This window comes from Pezoporus flaviventris, unplaced genomic scaffold (assembly GCF_033815535.1).
Source record: "Pezoporus flaviventris isolate CSIRO_AGI_PZ_B2104156 unplaced genomic scaffold, CSIRO_AGI_Pfla_v1 ptg000030l, whole genome shotgun sequence".
In the NCBI taxonomy this organism is placed as follows: Eukaryota; Metazoa; Chordata; class Aves; order Psittaciformes; family Psittacidae; genus Pezoporus; species Pezoporus flaviventris.
Window position 1 is genome coordinate 11,924,081 of NW_026892578.1, and position 15,491 is coordinate 11,939,571.

The 15,491-nt window shown below is 38.4% G+C and overlaps 1 protein-coding gene and 1 non-coding gene across 7 annotated transcripts in view; both read left to right on the forward strand.

Moving 5' to 3' along the window:
* The window catches only part of FRMPD4 (FERM and PDZ domain containing 4), a 310,340-nt gene that overhangs the window by 90,644 nt on the left and 204,205 nt on the right, over positions 1–15,491 (forward strand). The window lies entirely within an intron of this gene.
* LOC133272627 (U6 spliceosomal RNA) lies at positions 12,919–13,025 on the forward strand. The gene has a single exon (XR_009744497.1). It is a non-coding gene; the product is annotated as a U6 spliceosomal RNA (small nuclear RNA).

Sequence of the window (15,491 nt, forward strand, 5' to 3'; positions counted from 1 at the left end):
AGGAGCTCCATTTTGGTACCATCTGTACAATGCATGAAAGAAAAGTTCCTTGATCAGTTAAACCATTCAGGAGCTAGTTTGTGTTTAATAGATCACAGCTATATTATTAGTTAATGTAACATGTGCCCTTAAAGCTATGAAAAGAGGTAAGCTATATTATGCTGCTTTAATTAAAAACTATGAATTGCTAAGATTGCTTCAAACTTGGACTTAATAAAATGAGAATCCATTTGACAAATTTTGAAATTCAGTTTCAAAAAGCCACTTGTCCTCAGTAAACCTGCAAGAGAAATACTTACTGATTACATAAGTAGTTATTTTTCTAAATTTACTAACTTTCTTTCAGAGATCTGAATATAGATGAGCATAATAAAATATTACCACTTTTCTCCTAATCCACATTGTAAATTTGCATATTACCATGCTTTATAATGGTTTTACTGTTATCATTGTTGAACTGAGTGGGGTTGTTAGCTGAGTCATGAGCCACCATGTGATTGTGGTATCTGTATTTTGAGCCCAAACTCTGCTGTTCCTTCTATGAGCGCAGTACTAACTTGTTTCCTTAAAAATGAAGTAAAAGTGGCAGTGCAGCAACTTGATTTCTTAAGTTATCCATTGTCATTGGCTTCAGGCAGAAGCTTTATTTCACTACTAACCCCTTTTCTCCCTCCTAAGCAGTATTTCTACCTTTTATTCCTCGTTAAGTAGTCTTTAAAAGAACTGGGGCTTTGTTTTATGACCATGGTAACAAGATCCAAGTTTCAGATGTGTTATTTTCTTACTGTTCAGATCCTTGTCTCTTCTACCAAAGCAGTTTCTTTGCAATTCTGAATACAAATGGCTTTTAGCCACATAAGTGAGCTAAAAGGAAAACACGATGGACAGGCTTTTTCTGATTTGAGTCTTTATACATTCACTCTTTTATGCATAGTTTTATGTGGAAGGCAATCTGCCATCCTGACAGCAAAGCTAGAAGGCAGCAGGATTGGCCAGGTGGCTTCAAAGGGCTGGCCATAGCACACAGGGAGGTGATCCTATGGAGAGGTTCTGTCGCCTGGCAGTGCCAGGGCTAAATTGGGGCTGGGGCAGGAAGCCCTTCTTTTATTTTAGATATTTGGATATATTTGTTTGTTTAATGTTTGGTGAAAGTGTCAAAGAAAACTACCCTCAAGTAGTTAATGCTCAGTTTTGTGTAAATTCCTGTGTAATACATGATTCTTTCAAATAAATGGAAGGCGATCAGTATCTAGACAACCAACTTCTGTAATGCTTTCAAAATCCTGAACCTTGCTCATGAATCTCATACCTCCTGTGACAGCAGTTCTTCTCTGATGTGGAAGAATGAGTTTTTCCTATTCCTTTTAATTCATCTAATCCTTTTTTTCCTTTTTAAAGAACAGCAGTTGAAACATATCTTACGCTTTATTTTCTTCAATGCTTAGCTCCTAGGTGTGACTGGGGGTTTATCACATTATTTTGTATAGGCAGCATGTTTAGATAAGTGTTCCAAGAAGCAATTAGAAAGCAAACACTTAATGGGATATTGAGCAGAGAAAGCTGTAATCTGCAAAATGTTTTCAGTATGTAAGAATGTATCCATCAGTTTTATTTTTCCATAGGAAGGCTAGCTGAGGTTGTTGAATTCAGAACGTAGAGATGGTCTTTATGAATAATATTTTGCTATAAAATAATATTTTTATTAGAGACATTGTCATAAATACCAATATGTTTCATAACAATTTATGAATCATTTTTAGAGATGGTGTTTTTATGAAATATCTTTGTGGTAGTCTTTTACAAGAGCTAAGTCATCAAATGTTACACTGTTTTTAGTCTTATTTCCATAAATGTACCTTGTTCTGTGTTAAAGAATGTATCACAAAGAGTTCAAAAATCAGGTTCCTAAAAACAATATTTAAAAACTTTTTTGTTGAGTATTTTCTGAGGTCACAGGTATGCTAGTGAAGAATGAGTGGTGATCTGTCTCTGTGAAGGCTGTATTAAAACTGCAGGAGTTTTCAGAGCTTTTCCTTCTTATATTTTAAAAATGGTTTCAGAGATGATTTATCACTAAAGCAGAGACAATTTTGCTGGTGCTGAGTGAAGGTGTACAATTTGCCGATGATGGTGTTTGGTGTTCCATAGTAACCTGCATGTTGATGTGAAGAAGCAACTAAAAAATTGCAAAGGCTATCTCTTCTTTGCAGGAAGTGGAGAATAATTTTGTCTGCTGAAATAACTGGTGAAAAGATAATTTTTACCCCACAAAGGAGTGTTTGGGTTTTTTTTTGCCATAATGCCAAATAATTTTCCTTGGTGATAAGGAATTTCTTTAAACCAAATTAAAAACCAAAATATAGTGTTTAACTTGGAATTGTAGTATACATTTTTGCATACAAAGGAGGTATCACTTGCTTTAGAATTTATTCAAATAAATGGAGTATAGCTCTTATGTGATCACTGAATTAACTTATCATGATTATAAATAAATAAAAATGTGTAATCAAGTTGGGTTTTTGACAGTTGACTACTTACTTGCATTAGCGTGCCAGCTATATTATGGGGGGGGGTGGGGGGGGTGGGGTGTGTGCTAAAATTCCAAGGCTTTTAACATATGAATGTTTCCAAATGCAAGTGTATCTTGATTATGATTCAGTTAGTCTTCTATGAGTATAATTTATTAGCCTTTCAAGGGACAGGTGCTGGAAACTTCTAATAACAAAGATATTCATAAATGTATTGAAATTCCAGACTTCCAGGGCCAGAGCGCTGTGCCAGATCTTAGGTTAACTCAGTGCATTTATAAATATGATGCTCAGCCCTTCTTGCAGCTCCAGGGGGGTTTGTCTCTTTTTCCTTACCTGCTGGGTGGTGGTGGTGTCTCTCCACATTCTTTCATTTTTGCAGGTATTAAGTGTTTTTCCAGTAAAATGAGGTGAAAACTACAGATAGATCTGTGATACAGAAATTCTGCAAAGGTCTGGGGAACAGATGTCAAACCACGAACTGGGCTTTGCCTGCAGTGAAAAGAAGTTGTTCTCATGCATATGGAAGACTTGTTCCCTCTAGCTGTTTGTGTCCTTCCCGTTTTTCTCTAGCAGGGAATGGGATTCGTGAAATCAGCTGGAAAACTTTTGTTTAACAAGATGAAAGTGCCTGGTGATTTCCTGCTGAATTCTCACAACCTAAGTAATGAGTTGCTAATTAAAATATGCTATGAAAATAAGATCTAATGTAATAGAAGACTAACCCACAGTCCTTAAAGATACAGAACTTAGCCTTATGTCACATAATACTCGATATAGTAATAAGATAACTGATAAAGTAATAGGATATTACTTGGAAATATCATTATAATAAAATAGTGGGCACTGACAAGCAAGTTTTCTGGAGGACTGCTCTGTTCCATGTCCTTATCTATAGGAGTATTAAGTATGTTGTTTAAATCACTTCAGGGGAGACAGCAAAATCAGAAATTATTGTGGAATAGGAAACAAAAATAAGTGTCTCAAGATGATGTGGATACGAACTGGGGTTCTGTAAAAGGAAGGTAAAAAGTGCATAAGGGATTGGCAGTGAATTACAAATTTATGCAAGAATCGCATAATTGCAGGATTTATTTATTTTTTTATAAACCTGAGAATTAAAGATTAGATATGTAAGCATTTTCTGCTGAACTTTTATTTAAGGCAAACAGTTTGAAATTCACAGTTCTATAGGTTTTTATGTGAAACCTTAATTTGGATTTGGTAGCTGTACTGATGGATTTGGATTTAGCATGGATTTAGGATGAAGTGAATGGGAGAAATAAGTCCACCTGAAGAAATATGAATGCCTGTGTCCTTCTGACATGAAGATATTGTACCTTTGTGGCTTGACTGTGGCTGATTTGGTCTGTTCTGCTTAGACAAGTAGATTATAAGTTGTACTAGAAAATAAAGCATTGGACCAATCAGAACATTTATTCTCTATTTATTTTAGACTTTGTAAAATGAATTCTTTCAGTGTTCTAGAATTAGGTTCCTGGAAGCTTCATAGAGGTTTTGCTCCTATATGAAGGAAACACTGTGTTTTCCTCTGTGAAAATTTCAGCCTGGCAGGATATTGCCAAATGATGGGGAGGCAGAATATGATGCTTCCCCAGTCCCTATACATGTTGTGTAAAGGGGAAGGTGGGACATCCTGAATGCTTGTTTCTTTTTGGCATTTTCTGCATCCATAGTCTTTGTGGACATTTTTAGGCAAGGAAATTAATTGTCAAAATCCTAAGCACAGATTGCAATGTATTCTGTCCTTGCAGTGCTCCAGTATGCACTGTTGAATTCAGTATTGTGTGAGCAGATGGTTACCACTTACCTTTCTGGTGCTGTCTTAATAGTACAAAATTCTTGTATTATAAAAAAGCAGTTGTATTTGCTACATTTGGCTCAGCTGAGCTGCCCCAGCTGTTTCCATTCATGAGCTGGATTAGTGAGAAGAAGTAGCAGGGGGAGATTGGTTTTCTCTGTGAAGCAGACTGCAGGCAGAGGAGCAACACAGGGCCAGCGTGGTGCTTGTGTGCACAATTCCTCTTGACATTTATGGCCATTATGAATATAAAGTGAGGCTAGCATGCAGTGATTACACATGAAGAGCCAAATTATTATTGTTAATGATGATGTGTATACATTTCAATGAAGGCTGGATTGCTTCTAATGGTTTTTTTTCCAATTCCTTTATTTAATGTGAAGTACTTCTGACTCCTGAGTTCCTGTTTTAAATAGAATTCCCATCTTCTGCTGTCTGTGAAACATTATTCCTGTTTTTTTCTCGCTATTGATTTATGCATTTTTGTTTCTGCTGGCGTTGTTTTTTTTGTTTGGTTTTGTTTTTTTTTGTTTGGGATTTTTTTCTGTTGTTTTTTTTGGGGGGGGGTGAGGAGTGGGCTTTTTTTTTTGTTTGTGTGTGTGTGTGTTGAGTTTTTTTCTTCACCTGTGAAAATGGCATCATATTTTCACATGTATAACTTGAACCATATGTAAAGAAAGTCCATCTCCCCTGGCCTCCCCTCCTGCACCACATGGAGACCCCCTGAGCCCCCTTCATTCACTTATGGCATGGCTGCACAATTGCAAAATGCTGCACAAAAGAGAGGGCTGCCCAAAGGGTCTGTCCCTTTTGGCAGTTTTCTGAGTTGCTTGTGCCCTCAGCCTCTGGCTCAGGTGGAGCACACTGCTGTGTCCGAGTTCATTGCAAGGAGGGCACGCGCTGGTTGGACAGGATCTCAGATGGGAAGTGGAAGTTTGCCTGATGTCTATCAAGAAGGTTTGTGAAGTGGGTGTAATCATCACTGTCCCTCTATGCCTAGGAAAGCTACTCAGGGCATTCAGAAAAACCGTAGCAAGTCTGATTCATTGATGGATGACAGGCTGCATTTATGCTCTTCCTACCCTTCTGTTCCTGAGTTTCTGTATTTGGCAACCCAGCCTGAGATACCCTCTGGGATGCTTCCTACCCCGCCTTCTAATGATGCTAATGGTGGAACTGCTTGACAGGTGATGTTTGGATGTTAGCTTGCTCATGGCAAAGAAATGAGTATAAGCAGCCAAGCTTAAAACACCTGCCATTTGAAAAAGAAAAAAAAAAAATAATCTGTTTCATCTGGAAACAAAGATTTAGCTTTTCATTAAGAGTCTTCATTTACTGCAGAAAACTAAAATTAAGGGGGTGAAAAAAAACCCTGAGCACATTGGTGGTTTTGGTCAGTCTTTCAGAGAGGAACAGAGCCCCAGTATTTTAATTACCATGGAAATGAAATTTACTAGAAATACTGTTGGTAAATCTGAATAATGGGTATCGTTCAACTCGTTAAATGGAATTTTCAAAGAAGAAAAACAGGATAGTTACTTAGAAGGAAGATAATGTGAAACTTGTACGTCCTAGGAAGCCTTCATAAAGGATACCCTTTTTTCCCAAATCAGAGAAATAGGAGATGGGCATTTTGAACAAAAGTGGCATTTTAACCCTCAAGCCATGTTGTGAGTTCAACGGAAAACTGAATTTCAAGATCAGACATATGAATGAACCCAGAGGGATTTTCTCCCTGAGATATTTCAGAGGAACTCCATTGAAGTAATTTCATTTATTTCCACTTTTTCAGTGCTTCATTTAGAAACTGAGGTTTAACTCTAGTTTTGTGTAGTCATCACTGGTTTGGAAAGTGTGGAGAGTACTTTCCAAAAGATTTTTATGACAGCTTTAATAAATACTTTCAAGCTATGTTTTTGTTTTCTTTATTGCCTCAGGACTGAGAGGCTTCTAGTGGCCTTCAGGCAACTGCTCGATTTACCTAATGCATGTTATGGTATTGAAAAAGTGATCTCCATCTCTGTGAAAGGAGGTACGGGTTAAAGGCTAAGAGTAGGTGGTGTAGCATTCCGGTATATGGAGTCAGTATAGCAGTTGGTTTGTGCTGATATTTTACTTTGACAAACACCAGCTTTCTGACGGCACTTAGTTTTTGCAGCTATTCTTAATAGGACATTAGCATACATGCCTTCAGTAAAGATTTCCTTTCTTTAGTCACAGTAAAAGGAGGGAAATGTTACGTTGCTTTGTTATTTCTTCATTGTGCTAAAAGATGCACAGGCAGTGCAGGACAAAGTGATACTGGGAAAAAAACTGTGCAGGAAAGGCTGGAGGCTGTACAATTTGGGGAAGAGCATCCAGATTTGATCCATGGGGCAGAGGGAGATAATTATGGCAGGGAGAGGTGCAAGACAGTGAAAGTATGATGGATTAGGACCTCTTCTGGGATAAGAAGAAGCAGGAGGTAGCATGCATCTGCTCATGATGCATATGGTTTGGCTTTTACCCATGTATCTTAAAGGTTTTTTTTTGATAGAGAATTGGATTCGCTTTCCAATGCTAAGTAACTTTAATAACAACCCACCCTTTTCTTTTCTTTCTGAAAAGCACTTAACTCTTGAGTTTCTTCTAGGTATACTGTTGGCAGAATGTGAATCCTGATCCTTTAAATCTGCAGTACAGGCCTCTTATGGCTTGAGGAAAAGAGGCAATTTTGATCATCTTGGGGAGCCAAGCGCTAGAAAGAAGCTTGATATATTGTTTCTTTGTATTAAAACTGTTTGGTAGGCAACAATACAGTAACAGAGACCAGGAGCTGAGTCTGAGCTTCAGATCTGGGAGAGAGCCCTGTCTGGAGGTTGGTGATAAAATAGCCAGAAGAGAATTACCTTGCATGATCAGTCCACGAGTCTGTTAATTTATTGGCTTGGCAACAGTTGCGTAGAGCTGCAACATGGGTGGGATAAAATTGCTTTACTTTAGAGAGAAGGGTAGGAAATCTTTGTTGTAAATCAAAGGCAAAGGGAAACTAGAAGTATGGTTAAAGCTCTGTTAAAAAGAGGTAGAAGCATAGATTTTCTGCCATGCGTCCAAAAGAAAGATGAGGTGTGATCTAATTGGAGTGATGACATTTAATTAAAATTGAATGTTCATGAGAAGCAAAGGTATGATTTTGTTGGGTTTTTTTTCCCTGTAGGTTTTCAGGTAGCAGCATACGTATGGTCACTGAAGCCTTCTTGCGAAGCTTTCTGCTATTTGCATTCAAATTAGTGCTGATTGCAGCTCTCACAATTTTCTGTCAGAAGGTACAAAAATGGCTCTTATAATTAAAAGAAAGGGGAAAAGATATAATATCACAAGTTATGCAGCAAAGGTGGTACTCGTTTTTTGGGGGAGGGGTTGGGTTTTTTTGTTTTTTTTCTTTTTTTTTTTTTGTTTGGGTTTTGTTTTTTTTTGTTTGGTTGGTTGTTTTTTTTCATTTTGCTGCCTTCCTCCCTCCCCCCCCAGTTGCTTCAATAATTTATTCAGTGAGTGCTACGGGTATTGACAAACAAAATATTGGCAACTAGGGAGCTTGCTCCCATTTCTGAATCCCTCTGTCTCAGGAACGAGTACTTGTTTTGTTCTCAAGTGACCATTTAGCACACCGAGTTAACATCTCTTACCTGGTGTAATTGCAAGAATGCCCTAAGGAAATGACACTATACTTTTCCTGAACAGTAAAAGACCTAGCATATGATATGTGAATAAGATACTTTTAAGTCCACCCGTACTCACAATATTAAAATGTCAAGCCAGATTTGGACTTAAGTACTTGGTCTCATTTTTTATCTTAGTTGCATAGTTTTGGTCTTAGAGAGTTAGTAAAGTTGATGAAAAAAGCAACCAATGATTGTATTTCAGAAATGATGCTTTACTAATCTAAATCCAGTGTTAATAAGCAGGCAAGAGGCAAATGCTGGTCCACTCATCTCATATGCTGAGATTGTAATGAGTCAAAGGGTACTTCCTCCACAAAGCCTAAGTCCCCCTGTCCTGAGTCTTCTTGCTGAGCTCTGTTTTGAAGATCAGTGGATTATTCAATTGCCTTTTTATTGGCAAAGATTAGTTTAAAAAGCATGTTGATCAAGCAAAGTTTGGCACGTCATGAAGAAGGATCATTGCATCAGAGAGGGTCCTCTAGATGCAGTCAGATGTATCACTGTTCCTGTCTCTTGGTCACAGGGAACACTTATGTCTTCAGTTAGTGTTGGGTTGGGATAGCTGCTGAAATCAGGCTAGGAGAAGTTTTCTACTCTGTTTTGCATGCCTGCAAGTGATAGAGAGTTTGTTTCTGGTTGTGTGAATTCCAAGTCCTGACTTTTTTATTTTCTCTTTTTTTTTGCTTGAATGATAACACTGAGATTGAAACTTTCTGTTACTACTAACTAAAAGTATAATTAATATAGGGCTAATGCTTTGGCAGGGAAAAAAATCCCCAAACCAGATGCTGGTGTTAATTGGACACTGAATTGCTTCAAATCATTCATTAGCCTGTAGTTATATTGTTCCCAATCACCTGCAGTTTCATTTCAGTCAGAAAGTGATAATCTTTTTTTAATTAAGGTGTTATTATAAATTAACCTGTCAATAAATGGTATTAACTTTTTCAGCAACGCAGTTACAAGTGGATGAATTTGTATCACTGTTCTTTAGCCAAAAGAGAAATATTGGATTCAGTGCTGAGCTGTTAAACACTAATGAATAATTTATTTAATGAATTTTGTCTTTTTCTGTTCACAATGTGACTGACGAAGCACCAGCCTTCTCCAAATGGTCCATTCTTCAAAATCACTCTGATTTTTGGGGCCTTACAGCTTCGACTTTGCTACTCAGGTTGCTAACTCCTTTGCTTTATTCTGGACTAGATAAATACATTGCTTGTTAACTTCTCTGATCTGGCTACAAACTATTTTTGTATTACAGGTTTTGGTGGGAATGCGTATTGTTAATTAGTTTTTAAATTCAGTTTCTGTGGAGGCTTAGCATGTGTGTTCTGCTGTAAACCTAACTGTGTAAATGATCATGAAAGGAATGTGTGGTTGCTCAGACCTCAAAGTGAAATAAAAATATGTTGAACTGCACCTTATGTCTGGTCAGGTTCAGGTTATTATTCTCATTTAGAAGATCAATAGGGCTTTTTGAAGAAACGTGAACTGTCTTCAAAAGTGTTACTGGAAGAAAATTGGCTTACAATGCACATCTAGTGTGAGGAAATCTGTAATAAATTTCTTTCCAGGATTCATAAATGCTTGTACTAGAGGAGTCCATGGGTCCAGCTGTTTATTATTGAACTGTTGACTGCTGAAGCAGCTATCTTTAAAAGGTGCTCTCCATGTGTAGTATCTTTATACCAGATTTAAAAACAAAACAAATGCTATGAAGTATTCCTGATGTCCTGTGCTGCAGTGAAAATGAAATTCCAAGTCCCCGTAGGGGGGCTATATCAGGATGAGGGGCTGTATTGGGATGGGGCTTATTCTGGAAATGTTGCAGTGATCTGAAGAGGTAATCCTGGGGCGTATGTGGAGTTGGTGAGGGTCATTACTGCTCTTGCTCATGGGCCACTGCTGCTGCATTTCACGGTTATATGCTTTTGCTGCTGGCTTGCCCCATACGCTGCAGTAATCTGGTTTGCAGGAAAGTACTTGCCATTTTAAGAATTTGTTTTGTGTTTATTTTCCTCTTTGTCGTCTTCTGACATGTGCACATGATTTAAAATAGCACTGTCCTTACTACCTTGCCTGCTTCTTGAAAACTATCAAATCCACTTCTGTTGGAAGATGTTTTGTTGTGTCTTTTTATTTCCTATCCTCTATTAGACAGTTAAGTTTGGAGGCTATTACTGAGGTCTGAGGAGGTGTTTTTGCTTTCTAAGCATGAAGGAGAGGAACACATGCAGGAGCTCATGTATAGTCCTGGACAGAGATGGGAGAAAAAGGCGTTTGGTATTAATTGCTGGACCTCTGCTGGGAGCAGTTGTAGGACCAAGGTCAAAACATTTCAAGTGCAAATACAGTTTGCTTAGTCCCTGAACAGAGTTTGTTTGGCTTACCTGGTCTGTCATAGACAATAGCTTTTAACTGGCCTTCAAAATCAATTGGTGTGATAATGTTTATGGCACGCTAGCTTTTACTGAAAGTCTCTGTCCTGTAGGAAATCAGGACTCAGGTCCTGAACACCCGTGCTTTGAGCAGTAGTCAATTATTTGATATCTGGCTTTTTTCCTGCTAACTATTTCCATGACGTTATATGTGGTGTTACCCACAGGCATATTGGAATGCTGAAGTGGAATTTTTTTTTAATTGCTATTTTTGATTGATTTCAGAGGGCAAGGGGGGGTGGGGTGGGATGAGGTTCTATTAGTGAACATAAAAAAAATGCAACAAACCAAAACCAAAAAAAAAAACCAAGCCGCAAGGCCCTGAACAGTGTGATTTAGTTACATTTATTCTGCCTTTGCAAAATATAATAATCACTTTTAAATTCATATTTCCTGTCTGTATTAATTGCATTTTGTACTTGAATGTGTGCTCTTCCAAATTATTCTCCTGTTAATGGACTTCCTGCTTAACTGCATGTTTTCTTCCGTGCCCTTCATAGTAGTGTAATTTATCTCCTGTTCCCTACTTTTTGCGTATTACCCCACACTTCATATGTTTCAGCAACGCTTTGAACTCCCTGAGTTCATTACAGGTACCAAAGGCTGTTGATTTTCTGTCAGCTGGCAGTTTCACCTATTTTAAGGAAGACTAGGCAAATTCTACGTTACTGCGTGCAGTGAGGGCAGGAGAAGAACTGATGCTGCTCAGGGGCTTCTGAAGGGTCTGTACCCTGGAGGAAAGCATGGAGAAAATGTAGATTAAATATTTATTTTTCTACCTCCCTAACAGTGCTGTGACTCACCAGGAGGCAAAAATAGAAGTTGATTTTCCTTCAGCCTCTTGCAGAGGCTGTCTATACATTTTGCTTAGGTTGTTCAATGGTAAGTAATAAATTAAAGGTTGGTTGTTGTGGGGTTTCATCCTAAGTGGAGGAAGCTGATCTCGGCTCAAAAAAGCAGAGAGCAGGCTATCTTCTCAAGGAGGTACAGGGGAGATTCTTTGCTAGATTTTGTGCTCAGAAGGGAGCAAACCTGGTTGCCTAGTGCTCCAGCAGTCCAAGCATTAGAAAGTACTTCACTTGAGACAGTGGTCTTCTGTACCTCTGTGACCAGAAGATAGTACAATTTTATCATCAGAAAAGAAAAAGAGTTAACGCTTGGTTTTGGCACTTTCAAATCTGAATGAAAAACTGTTTCTTAGCAGCAGGCGCAGTTTTCCATGCTTTGTGGAGTTAGCTGTGTGTTTGTCTGCCATCAGCCCCTTACTCATTTCTCTGTTGCTGTTGACAGGCCAGTTGTATGATTCTTCACTTCTGATTTTAATTTTCAGATGTTTAGCTTGTCTACAGATTTTAATTTTGAAAACCAAAATCTGTTCGGCAGGAGTGCTTGGGTGTACTTTGAACTGCATATGTCTCAATAAAGGTCTGTGGGTTTGGTGGATAGACATGTTTTGGCCATTCATGATGGATAAACCTGCCAGTCTGGAGTTAACTAAATGAATAGAAATTCTCTGAGAGACAGATACAACAGGCAAATGCCTATTCTGAGCTTGCTCATTATGCCAGACAACAAAAATGTTGTGAAGCTACATAACACTTCCATTGTGATTAGTTTTATTACTTATTCATGTTCTGCAAAATAAACACATTTAGATGGCTGACCATGAAAAGCATTTCAAGAAGGGATGGTCTTTAAGCATCGGCAAAGACGTAATTAAGCTGAATATTGAAAAGAGCTTCACAGCTGTGAGTACAGTTAATCAATGAAATGGGTTCTTGAAAAAAGTCAGTGATGTTCCACACCAGCTTTCAGTCCTATATTTTTGGGTCCAAGAATAATAGAATTAATACCATGCTGAAGGTGGTGGAGACCAGCCTTCGAAACCTCAATGTGGACAGTAACCATTCATTAACTCACTGCCTCTGAAGCCTTTTGAGGAGCTGCTGTGCTGTAATCCTGCTGGGAACAGGGATGGAGCGGTTTATTTCGCAAGATGAGATGCTTCTGTGTCATTTATAGGAAGAAGGATTGCTAATAAGTTGGTGATGGTGTGTTCAGAATTGACATAGTGCACAGAGCCATGGCAGTCACGGTACAAACCCTTGGGCTCTTCCTTAGTAAGAGGAAATGCAGTTTTCCACAAGAAAAAATTCTATGCTACTGTGTTTCAGCTACAAATCCATTGTTTTTTCAAAGGCTTCACTGTGAGCCTATAGTGAATGTTTTAGCCGTAGTTATGCACCCTAATTCCTTGATATCCTGGTTTTACAAACGCTGGTTTTGTGGCAGCAAATTGATCAAACTCTGAGGGTTCACTTTCTGCATGGTTGTTAAGCTGACAGGGTGAGCCACTAGCATCTGAGCTGGTCTGCTAATTTGGGGTTGTTGGAAAGGGACAGGAGACATCCAACAGGCATCCAGTTGTGCTCAGTTTGGCAGCACATATACTAAAATTGGAATGATACAGAGATAATTAGCATGGGCTCTGTTCAAGGATGACTCACAAATCTGTGAAGTATTCCTTATTTTAGGGAAATGGTCACAGCACCAAGCCTGTCATAGTTCAAGGATGACACTCTTAAGTCATACGGTTTAGTATTAGGTAGTCCTGCAAGGAGCAGGGCGTTGGAGTCAATGATCCTTATGGGTCCCTTCCAACTTGAGATATTTTATGATTCTGGTTCTTAGGAACAGCAGGAAAGTGGAACAAGAAAAAAGTCACATTGGCAGAGCGAGGTATAAGGAAACTGCAAAGTAAAATGGAAAAGAAGGAATCACATAGCAAAAGTAGAGGTTGGAAATACTAACAGAAATGGTGGATAAAGATATTGAATAAAGAAGGAAATGAAAGGTGAAGAGGAATGCAAGTAAGTGAAAATCAGAGTACCAAATTAAGAGGGGGAGGATGCAGTGTTTTCGTAGTGGTACACTTTATTAAGAAAAAGAAAAAAAGTAGCAGTGATTAAAAGCATCCATCTATAACAGCTGTGCAAACATGCAAAACCCACTACTGAGAAAATTCCTACAATGCATATTGGCAGATGCTTCACTTGGAGTGCTTTATGTAAGCTATAGGCCTAGTGTATCTTACTTACTGGCCCTTCCTTTTTAAAGATAGCTGGGGTGCCAGTGGTCTGACAAGGTGAGGATGATGGACTTGGAAATCCTCTCTCCCACTCTATATTACTATTAACATGTAGGAAAGCTTGTAGTGTAGAGTGGTAACAAACCTTTAACATTAGATGCAAGACGGATGCTAAATACGTCTCTGTGTGTAAATTTGAGTGGCTTCACACCCCTACTCCTCCCAGGTGTGACTTTCATAAGCATTTTTGATTCGGTAGATATTATGGCTGTTATTTTGATTTCTCAGACTCCAAAGCCTGACACTGTTAGGCTCTTCTCCACAAAGGTGACGACCAGAAAAACCTGAGTTACAAATAAAAATTATATTTTGTTATTTAAACCATGTATGCAATTAAAAGAAATAAAAAATAAAAATGTGAGTAGAGAAGAGCCATGTTTCTGGGTACTCATGGTAAAGTGGAAAATCCTGACTTGTGTGAGATGTAGCTCCACTGCTGGCAACATTATGAATCAGGACATAGGAAAAGTGTGTTATATCTTCAACTTTTCAGTTGGTGTGTAACTACTTACACCCAACTTCTCACCTCTGTTGGACTCTTACCTCGAGTAAAATAAAGAAATAGAGTGATTGTGTTATTGTCTTGAGGAATTATGATGCTTCCAAAGAAGTGTTTGATATGACAGGTATACAGTGCTACAGTAACATTCTCAGTGACAAGTCCTCTTCATTGCCAGGGAAAGCACTTGAAAGTTAAAATCTGTGGTGTTTCAGAGAGTAAGATGTCTTTGTGCTGTTTGAAATTCAGTGGATTTTGGTGACTAAGTTAGCTTTTGAAATTTCTGACCCTTAGACTCACAGACAAAGCTGTAAATGTCCACTTGCAATTCTTTGTTTTGCTTTGGTTTGTGCTGTCACCCAGCCTCCTTTTCATGTTTTTGAACAATCATCCTATATTGAACCAGACCTAAATATCCCTAGATAGATTACGTCTATCAGCTGTATTTGAATTAATGTAGATTAACACAGATTAGCAAAATGGTGAGTTTATTTTTCTCTGCTATATACTTTCTATTGCATTTGTATTGCTTTCCAAAGTCACCTCTTTGGAGAAGTCTTTGTGTCAGTTCTTTCTGTTTAAATTTGGTAGAATCGTCACTCAGTTAAGCGGTGGTTTAGTCATTTTCTAGTAACAAATTTCTGTGTGTACAACTAATAGTTTGGGGTATTCCTCTGCAGCATGGGAATTGGTTGACTGGTTCCTCCCTCTCCCCCTCCCACTAGGTATATATTTTGTTGAGGTTTCTTATGATCCATCAATATATTTATTCCTGAAGGTTAGTCTGTTTTCTTGTGAACTGGATGGGGACTAGAGGCAGTCAACATAATCTTTTCAGCATGCAGCTACTGCTGTGTTGGGTGCCATCCTTGGTAGGCACATATAGGAAAATTCAATCTTATGCGCTTATTTATTGGTGCAGAAGATGGTATGCAACCTGGAATGAAACTGGCCCATGGCTGGGGGGGGCATCTGCAGAGAAAATGTACGGCAGCATGACAGAGATTGAAAGTGCTGGAGTGGTTATTCCCTGTTTTTCTTCCATTTGAGAGGTAATAGCAGAAAAGAGGACTTACAGGTTTTAACTCAATTGGTTCAAGAAGGGTAAATGGAGCTTAGCATAATAGAACAACTGCTGGATTGCACACATGGGTGGTCCTTCAAGTTGTGGGTCTCTGAATACTGCTTCACTATTGCACCTCTCTGCTCATTATAACTAAAGGTAAAACAGTTGAAAAGAGAAGTTTCCTTGGTAGGCAACGCAGAAAAGTCTTGATCTGAATACAAAACAATTATGACTTTTCCTGGAATTATTCAGTGAGGGATATACTAGGAAGTGGGTATCTCAGAAT